We start from the raw sequence: 9,811 nt of genomic DNA, 5'->3' as shown, positions 1-9,811 counted from the left end.
CAATAATGATAAGAATAATAATGATAATAATAATAATATCAATAATAATAATAATAATAGTAATAATGATAGTGATAATAATAATAAAGATAAGAACGATGATAATAATGATAACATTTGAATAAATTCCCTTTTTTTCATTTCATTAAGAAAATTCAAAGAAAATGTATTTATCTTTAGTCAATGACAAATAAAAAGTAGACATTTCAAGAATCATATTTTCATCTATAAAACTATATTTTCATAAAAATTATTCAATACACAGGAAACATCTTCAAATGTACACAATTTTTTCACACATAATTTTCTTCAACCTGAATAAATCATTGTGCATTTTTTTATCAATAATGTCCAATAAATTCTAAAAAAAAAACTGTGGTGTCATTGACTTTTGTACAAGTTTTTCAACATTCATTAGTGTTGTTGGTGTTGCCGCTGCTGTTGTCATCATGGTTGCTGGAATTTATTTTCTTTTTGCTGCTGCTCTTGGTGTTGTTGGTGTGATTGTTTCATTGCTGGTGCATTCCTACTGATGTTGCTCAAGGTGTTGCCTGTGTGGTTGCTCTTGTCATCGCTGCTACTGCTGCTGTTTACAAGTATGGCTGTTGCATCCCCTGATGCATTTATTGATGTTACCGCTTGTGTTGTTTCCTGTATGATTGCTTAATCCTTGACATTGGCTTTGTTTCTACTGTCGTTGTCGCTACTGCTGTTGATGTTTACCACTGTGGTTGTTGCATCTCTTGATGAAGTTATTTATGTTGCGCGCGATGTTCCCTGCATGGTTGTTGGAGCTCCTGCTGCTGTTGATGTTGCCAATGTGATTGGTGCATTTCTGCTGTAATACATGTAGGTATTTTTGCTGTTGCTCTTGATGTTGTCGGTGCGGTTGCTGCATCTCTTATTGCAGTTGAGGTTTCGGCTGCTGATGCTGTTGTTGCTTCTGCTGCTGTTCATGTTTATTGAAGTAACTGAAATGGAATTAATTTATAGAGCATGTGATATTTTATTAATAAAGATATTAATTTCCATGATTATTGATACCAAAGTCATTTATTCCTAATTTAATTATCGCTGTTAAAATTCTGCGAAAAATCTCACTGCTCATTGATTATGAAAATTTATGCGTAAAATCATAAGTTTGCTCTAATAGACCAGTTCGTAGTTACTTCGTGGACAATTTTGGTCAAATGACCTTTCATTTCTTTCATCATGATAGGCAGATTTCAAAGCAAGGTATTACGTAAGCTTGCCTTACATAGCAGGATGAAGAAATTGAATAGACCAGGTGACTAGAATAGCACACAAATGAACACGTAATGAAGGCATTTGTTGCATTCCTACTTTGAATGCATATCTTAGCATGTTGCACAATGTACTTTGCAAACTGTGAAATACCAGTCGTTCGTGGAAGCATTGTTGTTTTTTGTGGATGAAAATGAAAATGACAATTCAAAAGAATATATGAATAATCAAGACATCAAAGTTGGTGCTTATCTCATTAGATTTTAAAGCACCATGTTACTTTAGTACAAATGACCTTCTTCTGATCATGTATAGAATCTTTTGATCATGCGCAGAAAGGAAGTACGAACTGGCTTATTAATAAAATAAAGCCCCTAAAATGCTCATTTTTGTTTCACATACTCTAGATAGGCATCTGATCAAATTTATTTTTCAAAAATGTACACATCACATTTATTTTCTTATGTATTCTATTGTTTTCTAAATTTCTTATGTATTTCTTTGTTTTATGACTTTTTGCTTTTCATTGTGTTTTCAATGGAAATTTTCGGGGACTTTATTTTTACCATAGACAAGATAAAATTAAATGATTTTAAGCAGTAAAAGGAAAAATAATGATACATTTTATGAATTTTGGCTAAAAACACTATTTGCATTGGATTTGTACACAAATTCATGTTTTTGAGCAATTTTGGGTCTGCATGCACTTACGAAATGTTGCGTAATTTCGGAAACGCGTACCTGGGGGTCACAATTTTGGTCTCAAAAGTTGCGCGAGAGTCTTGAAAGTAAAAAGTCAGCGAGCGACATATTAAAAAAACTTTGAGCAGCTGATTTATCGCGAAAAATGTCGAGCCCCCCCCCCCCCCGTCTTCTTAGGGTTAAACAACCAAAAAAAAATGCATAAGAAAAAAATTAAAATGTACATGTATACATAATTGATTTTAATGACTTGAGTTTTTCTCATTAATACCAAAATAAAGGGAGTCAAAATCCAAAATTATCACATTTGTTTTTTATTTCGTGATTCAGAACCAACCTGCTGATTTCTGAAGTGAGTGCACAATCTACAGGCAAGATCCTGAGCCACCCCCCCCCCCCCCCTACCAAGATCATTTGAATAAGTGAGGTTTAATGACTGCTTTTGTAGTCATTAAATTTATCTGATTTATACAGGCCTACAAGAGATATAAAAAAAATTGTGTTCTTTTTTGGGTAATTTTGCAGTGTTCCTAGCTGACAAAGCAGAGGGTGATGGTGTGTGGGGGGTCTAATAGGAATGCAGAACAATGGAACATTCATTTACTACTTTGGCAATAGAAAGCAAGTCACAGCATCTAGCATTGATTGATATTGGATGTTTTACAACTGTCCAAGAAATATCATCATTAATCATTTAAGCATCTAAGCACTTATTATCTTATAGACTTATAGATGTCACTGTTTTCAAATATTGACTGCTAGAAGACCAAATAAAGAAGAGAACAGTACTGGTAATTTAATTTTTTTTTAATGTGACTACTTTCTTCGCCAAAGTGAGGCAGTCATACTCAAGAGTGTTTTAACTTACAAGTGACATCACATTTCCTGCCTTCTTGTCTGGCTCTCCAAAACCTTCAACCATTTATACTTGGGTAACTTTGTATCTCGCATCCGTCTGAAAAGTTTGGGTGAAGCCTCCACCTGAAGGAAAAAAGAGTATTGAACTAATTAAAATATTTGCCACAATCTTGTATTTCTTCTCACATGTATATGTACATGTCTAAAAACAGGAAATAAAACATCTTTTGATTACCAGAATTCATATAGAAGGGGGTAAACAAAGGGTTCAAGCTTTTATTATGTTAATCAAAAATAAAAATAGTAAATGACATATGCTCTGGCTGTTAATCAAAAATAAAAATAGTAAATGACATATGCTCTGGCTGAGAAACTTAGAGAAATTATTCCTCGTAATGTAGCTTGTATGTACATACACATGAGCAAGTAGTGAAAAATGGATTGAGGGGTGTGAGTAGGGGCTACGCAAACAGAAGGGGGGGGGCTGGGGTCGCATGTTAACTGTAGAGTTTTTAAAGTGAGCGACCATGCAAAAAATCATGACCAAATGGTAATTTTTATGTTTTTCAGCTCCCGCACTGTTTTCCAAAACCATGTACAAAAATGACCATCTGGATGATTTTTTGCATGGTCATGGTCTTTCATGTCTATGTAATGTCTACATTACAAACTGACTTTAAAATCTGGTACAGTGCGATTTCATTATCATTGATGTGGGTTTTAATGATTTAACATTCTGCAACCTAAACAATATCCTTCATTTTTTTGTCATCATTATAGCATTTTACTAGTCTACATGTTACCTGTGGTTGCATTTCAATCTCAGTGTTTCTTCACCCATTGCCAAATCTTCTGCCACATGTTCATCAGATTGGCCCCTGGCACATTCCTTGCTGTAGTAGACTAGTCAGAGCCAAGCTCTCTAGTTCCAGTCTGAAATTAGAACATTAATATTACATTGATATAACAAAGAAATATGTAGATTGACACAGTGATCATTGAAAAATATTGCACTTTCTATGAATATTGTTGACATTTTATAAAGGGGAATGATTCAAATATACCAATCATTTTTCTTTCTTGCTGTATTATCCTGAAATTTCTAGAATCGACCAACAATCGGTCAACAATTAATTCTTGTTAATTCACATAATTTCCACTTGATTATAAGCAAGACAGTCATTAACATATTAATCATACAAATAATAAAACATTTTTGTCATTAATATATTTTTGAATTAAAATAAAAGTTTTTTCTAACCCAATAGCACATGGATACCTTGCTGGTTTAATTTACTGGACTTTGTTCAATAGTACTTTATTATGAGATTCAAAGGCAAAAAAATACTTGGGCTTGATGAGATCCATTAATGAATGGACCTTTAAGTACCTTTACGTGCTATTTAAGGTTAGGTTTGACTAGATCTAGACTCTAACTTTATGTGGTACGATAAAAATGAAAAATAAAATTGAAAAATTGAAGAGCCCCGACTGGGGGATTTCGTATTGTAAGTCCCATAATGGTGGCTGCACGATAGCTAGACAGCTGGCAGCTGTCTGTTTCGAGGAGTTTTTAAACATTTTTTTTTATTTCTCATACACAGACGGCTTGCTATTGTGCAGCCACCATTAGGGGACTTACAATGCAAAATCCCCCCGTCGGGGCTCTTCAATTTTGTCTTTAATGAATAACAATTTTGAAAATTAACGCGACCAAAATGCAAATTTATATTCCCTCTTGGCAATAATTCCCCAAAACGGAGAAAATTGAAGTTAAAAGGAACAAAACAGTGACTTACCTCGGCTGTCGCGCAAATTCACTTCCCCTTTTTATCCGATCTTAAGTACGTAAACATATGGCCATTGAGTCCCCTGTACAGATCGCGCTAGAACTTCGGTCTCTGTATTTGGTGAGTGAAGCCAACGGAGTTCAGCTAAACAACCAGCAAAACAGGGACCGAAGCTTTTGGTCTACTGCCATGGGTGCACCATTTAAAACTTATAATATCTAGATTTTGATTGGGTGTGAACGCACCTCTGCCACATTAAACTCCCCCCTGAATCCTCGCCTGCTGTCGAGTGCCTCCATTTCGTTTGACTTGTGTTCGCTAAGCCTATATGCTAAATAAGTTGAGAATATCCAATTTATCACTCACACTATCAATATGTGATTTAGCTCCTGTCCAATTCCAATGACTGTAACACAGAATTGGGATGGCCACATTGGATTTGTGTACATCTATTGCACACGCTGGTAATCGAGGATATCCCCGACCACACCGAGCAACAAAATTAATACAAAACCAAAGGAAAAGAAAAATTATGATTTTTAATATAGAATGTCAGGCCAAATCGTGGTTTTGGGAACCACTCGTAGATTTGTGTACGCGCACTTGTGTACAAAGTGAATGGAGGTGGAAATAGGGTAGTGTGTGCGCGTGTGACCGAATAAAGCGCTGCTGTATGACTATGAAGTGAACGGTGGTTCCCTATATCACGATAATGCCGAATGTCATAAAGGTAAAACAATATAAAGATTTCTCTTAGCAAAATTACAGCCCTGTGTGGATCATAAAAACGTGTATGGACAGGGTCGCGATGGGTCGTTGTGTGGACCTCAGTCAGATACTTAGTTCTGCAGACACAGAAACACGGGTATGGGACTAGACTGGATTATGTACTGTCAAGTTTGTCGATCGTATCGACAGGGTTCCTGCCAGAAGATTATCTTTTCTTGTAATTCAATTGATAATTACGCACCACAAATTATTCATCACCTTACATATAATATGAACGACATTTTGAATGGTTTTACTTACGGTAAAATCCTCATTCACCTCTCCGGTGACCTTCACTTCTGCTAATTTCTTCGTTTCATTTCGAATCGTCGCGGCGAAAACATCAAACAAATTTTACATTTTTATCAAAACTTTGGGAGTGGGCGTGGCCTAATTAGTCAGCGAACCTCGTTCAAGACGATTTGTAAAATAAAAATGTACTGAACGCGAAGGTTCGGGAAAAGCCCCCCCGGTTGTACCATTTGGGGGCGTTGTCGACACTGACGCGCCCTAACGCTCCCAACGCACCCTTTCGGCCAAACTGGGGGGGCTTTGGACGAATCTTCGCGTTCGCGTTGACGCACCCTAACGCGACAGCACCCACCCTTTCGACATAAGCCGGGCGATCGTGCACTTTACTGCGATTTGCATCCCCTGCCCGGCAGCGCGCAGCGGTCAGAGCCAGCCCGGCCTCCGCCCCGGTGATCGAACAGTGAAATTCGGACCAAGTGAGTTATTTCGTCGGGGACACACAGGGATGCGAAAGAACACTAGAGCCCCCAAAATAGTCTCTATAAGTCGTCTTACCTAAACAAAAGGCCGTTTGGAAAGAATGCGAACAACCGAGTATGCCTTACAAATCGTCAAATCACTGACATTAGCACTCTCCGAAGCGAAGCGTAGTCTGGTTTTCTCTGGCAGAAGTTATTTACTTGACAAATCATTCCCTCTGGCTATATAGCTCTGAGCTCTGTCTGATGACTCATATACGGTATACGCTAGCGCTAGGCGCTAGCGATATAGCGCGCGGGCGCGGCCGGCCGGCGCGGCGCTACGTGAATTTCGTCATCAACAAGATATCATGTGACATGCCGTATCGATTCTCACGATCATGTGAGATTATGAAAGATACCTTTTTTCAAGATATACCTGAATTAGAACCGGCTTCAAGAGACATTTGTGCAGCATATCAATTTGTTTGCGCTCCTTTTTTGCAGTACGTAGCATGTTAAATTATTTCCCTATGGAGAATAATAGAAAATACGCCGTTTTTGAGGGATTTGCTAAGATATCTCCCAAACGCGTCAACAAGGTGATCTATCAAAACAGAATAGAATAGAGCAGATTCTCACCTTGAACATGATATGATTTTCATTTGATTTTAGTCAAATTAAGTTCTGTCACTTTTGAGGTTTTTGGAACCTTTCTTGATGATTTTGGAAATCCATTTGTACATGAGCCAATGGGCAAGTGCGGGAAACGAAACGTTTGGTGCGACTTCACATTGTTGTAAAAAAATATATACGTCACAATAGACCCTATCAAAAAAGACATTTTGCAGAAAATGCTGTAGATTGCGAATACCTAAGAATTATTTTGATTGGATAAAAAAAACCTCTGTCACTTTTCACATTTGCAAAAGCTTTTGCAATAATTGGTCACTATAGTTTGGCGGGTTCAGCCGATGGCATTGTGTGTACACAGTACACACGCATAGCTAGGCAACGCAGCGCGTGAAGAATTTTGCACGTTTTCATTTATTCGTACAGCGACGACTTGAGTGTATGTTGGATAGGACCGTACCATTTTTGACCGGGGGGTGTGCCAATGAATGCAAGTGATCAAGAAGAGTTACAAAACTGAAGGGAGTGAGAAAACAAGGAAAGTGAGAGGAAAATTTATGAAAACAAGTAATGCGAGGAAAAATGACAAGAAAAGGAGAGAAAGGAGAAGAAGTGAAATTAACACGCAGCTGAGTGCGCTCACGATATGTAAGTTGAACACCCCTGCACCGCAATGTAGCAGCCCGCCACTATACACGTAGACTGCCTGCACGATGCGAAGACAGAGGCGCGTATTAGTGACTGTGCGTTAAACGTCCCATTTCTATGCCTTATAAAAGGAGCGTTTTTTGTACACAACAAATTGTTAAGGAAAAGTTACTCAAGGTTAATGTTTTTTTTTTGAAGCTTTAAAACAAATGAAACTTAATAAAACACCGGGAAACGATGGGCTTAGTGTTGAATTCTATTTAGTATTTTGGTCTATAATAGGAAACAGAAACAGAAACAGGAGATTTGATAGTAGACGCTTTAAATGAATCTTTCTATGGGGGAATTACTTTCGGCACATAAAAAACAAGCAGTTATTATTATGTTTGCGAAAGACGGAAAAGACCCTTTGTTTACTAAGAATTACAGGCCAATTTCATTACTGAATGTCGACTATAAGATTTTAGCAAAAGCTCTCTCAATAAGAATTAAAAAAAGTATTGCATGAAATTATTTATATTGATCAGGTTGGATATTATGAAAGATTTCTGCCTAAATGAGACAGAAAATCGTGTACAACTCTTGAACGCACACACCGGTCATCACGGAGTGACCCTGAGTGCAAACAGCTGACTAACGTAGGGGTGATACATTTTCGCAATAGGTGTGATCAAACTCACTGGAGGGACTTTAATTCACTTATAACAAAGAAATGTGTACTACGTACAGTACTCCTGTTGAATGCTCTGATGAAAATTATATGAGTTTCACATTCATTTGAACGGGTGGACAAGATTATTGTATATATCGAGTGCATTATCCATAAATCATACATTGCGACCCCTGCCCGGCCGATGGTTCAGGCATGACGATCCTGAGTGACGCACCGATAGAGACCTCAAATGCCAGGACAGCCTATTCGACAACTAACTTCATCTAGTAAAAAACACGTATTGAAGATATCCAATGGGAAAATGGCTTTCATTTTCATGAAATATACATTCTGTTCCTCAATAAATCTTTAACCCCGTCGTTAACTGCCCATTCATTCTCGAGCAATGGGAGAATGAATACAGAGTGTCTCAAAGTTTGTGTGAAAAAAGGTGCATTTTCCATAGAACTTCTGCCAAAAAGAAATGCGTAAGGGAAAGATAGCCACAAAACACGAATAGATGAGTTAATTAAATGGAATGAATCATGAAAATCAGTGAAATATAGTTTCTTCTGTACTCATTACTGAATACCCCGACTTGATACGATTAATTTTTCCCCCTCCATCAACTTTTAAGAAAAAGGGTGCATATTTTCATAAAAATATCATGTGTTATATCGACGGACGCCCGTGCGTACGAGCAGGAGGAAGCCAAATGTCTCGTATTTTTCATAATGAATATAGGAGAGGCAGTAAGGTTAATAGACGACATGATTTTTTATACGAAAACAAAATAATATTCCTGGCTATTTAATGGCAATAGACTGAAAAAGCATTCGACTCTGTGTCCCACTTATTTTTACAAAATGTTTTACGTCATTTCGGTTTTGGAGCATCTTGGTGTAGGTGCCCAGGACCAAAATCCAGTTAAAACCAATTACAGCAAAACCAATTGAAACCAGTTGGCCAACTGGTTTCAATAGGGAAATTGGAACAACTGGTTCCAATTGAAAACCAGTTGCCAATTGGTTCCAGTTAAAACCAGTTGGCCAACTGGAACCAGTTGGCAATTGGTTTCAATAATTGGTTTTCAATTGGATCCAGTTGTTCCAATTTCCCTATTAAAACCAGTTGAATCCAATTGGAGGCAACTGGTTTCAATTGGTTCCAGTTGAAACCAATTGGAGGCAACTGGTTTCAACTGGAACCAGTTGAAACCAATTGGTTTCCAACTGGATCCAATTGGAACTTCCAGTTGGAATGAACTTAATTAGTTACAAATTAATTAACATTTGCACTATAAATATTGCTCATGCCAACACAGAAGCAGTGTTATATGTCTGTTAATACCAATGTAAAGGGCATTGATAAAACACAGACTTTCATGTATACATGTATATGGAAGATCTTCAAATATATGTATTTTCATTTGATGTAATTCGGTAACAGTTAGTGGTGTACTAATTATCTTTTAATCTGTTCTAATTATAATCTTTAACATTTATGAACATGGTTTTCACTGCTAAGTATTCTAAAAACTTATCTGAAAAAAGTGTGGTACTTCAAATTGAAAAAATTCAATAGATACAATGTAAATTAGGATAAATCTGATAAAACATTAATAAGTGCACACTGGCAAAAAATATGCAAATTAACTGGTTTCAATTGGATCCAGTTGGGTTACTGGAAAATTTCCAATTGGAAACCAATTGGAAATCATTTCCAGTTACCCAACTGGATCCAGTTAGGATTTCCAGTTACCCAACTGGATCCAGTTAGGATTTCCAGTTACCAACTGGTTCCAA

At 37.1% G+C, this 9,811-nt stretch overlaps 1 long non-coding RNA gene across 1 annotated transcript; it reads right to left on the bottom strand.

The window, feature by feature from the left end:
* Nucleotides 1–429: 429 nt before the first annotated feature.
* Nucleotides 430–5,731, bottom strand: LOC121430117. Its single transcript, XR_005972002.1, has 4 exons — nt 5,625–5,731; nt 3,609–3,738; nt 2,816–2,928; nt 430–971 (listed from the first exon to the last, which is right to left on the bottom strand). It is a non-coding gene; the product is annotated as an uncharacterized LOC121430117 (long non-coding RNA).
* Nucleotides 5,732–9,811: the final 4,080 nt, after the last annotated feature.

This window comes from Lytechinus variegatus, chromosome 16, assembly GCF_018143015.1.
Source record: "Lytechinus variegatus isolate NC3 chromosome 16, Lvar_3.0, whole genome shotgun sequence".
Classification (NCBI taxonomy): Eukaryota; Metazoa; Echinodermata; class Echinoidea; order Temnopleuroida; family Toxopneustidae; genus Lytechinus; species Lytechinus variegatus.
Note: the sequence above shows the minus strand (reverse complement) of the source record. Positions and strands in the feature narration are given on the sequence as shown.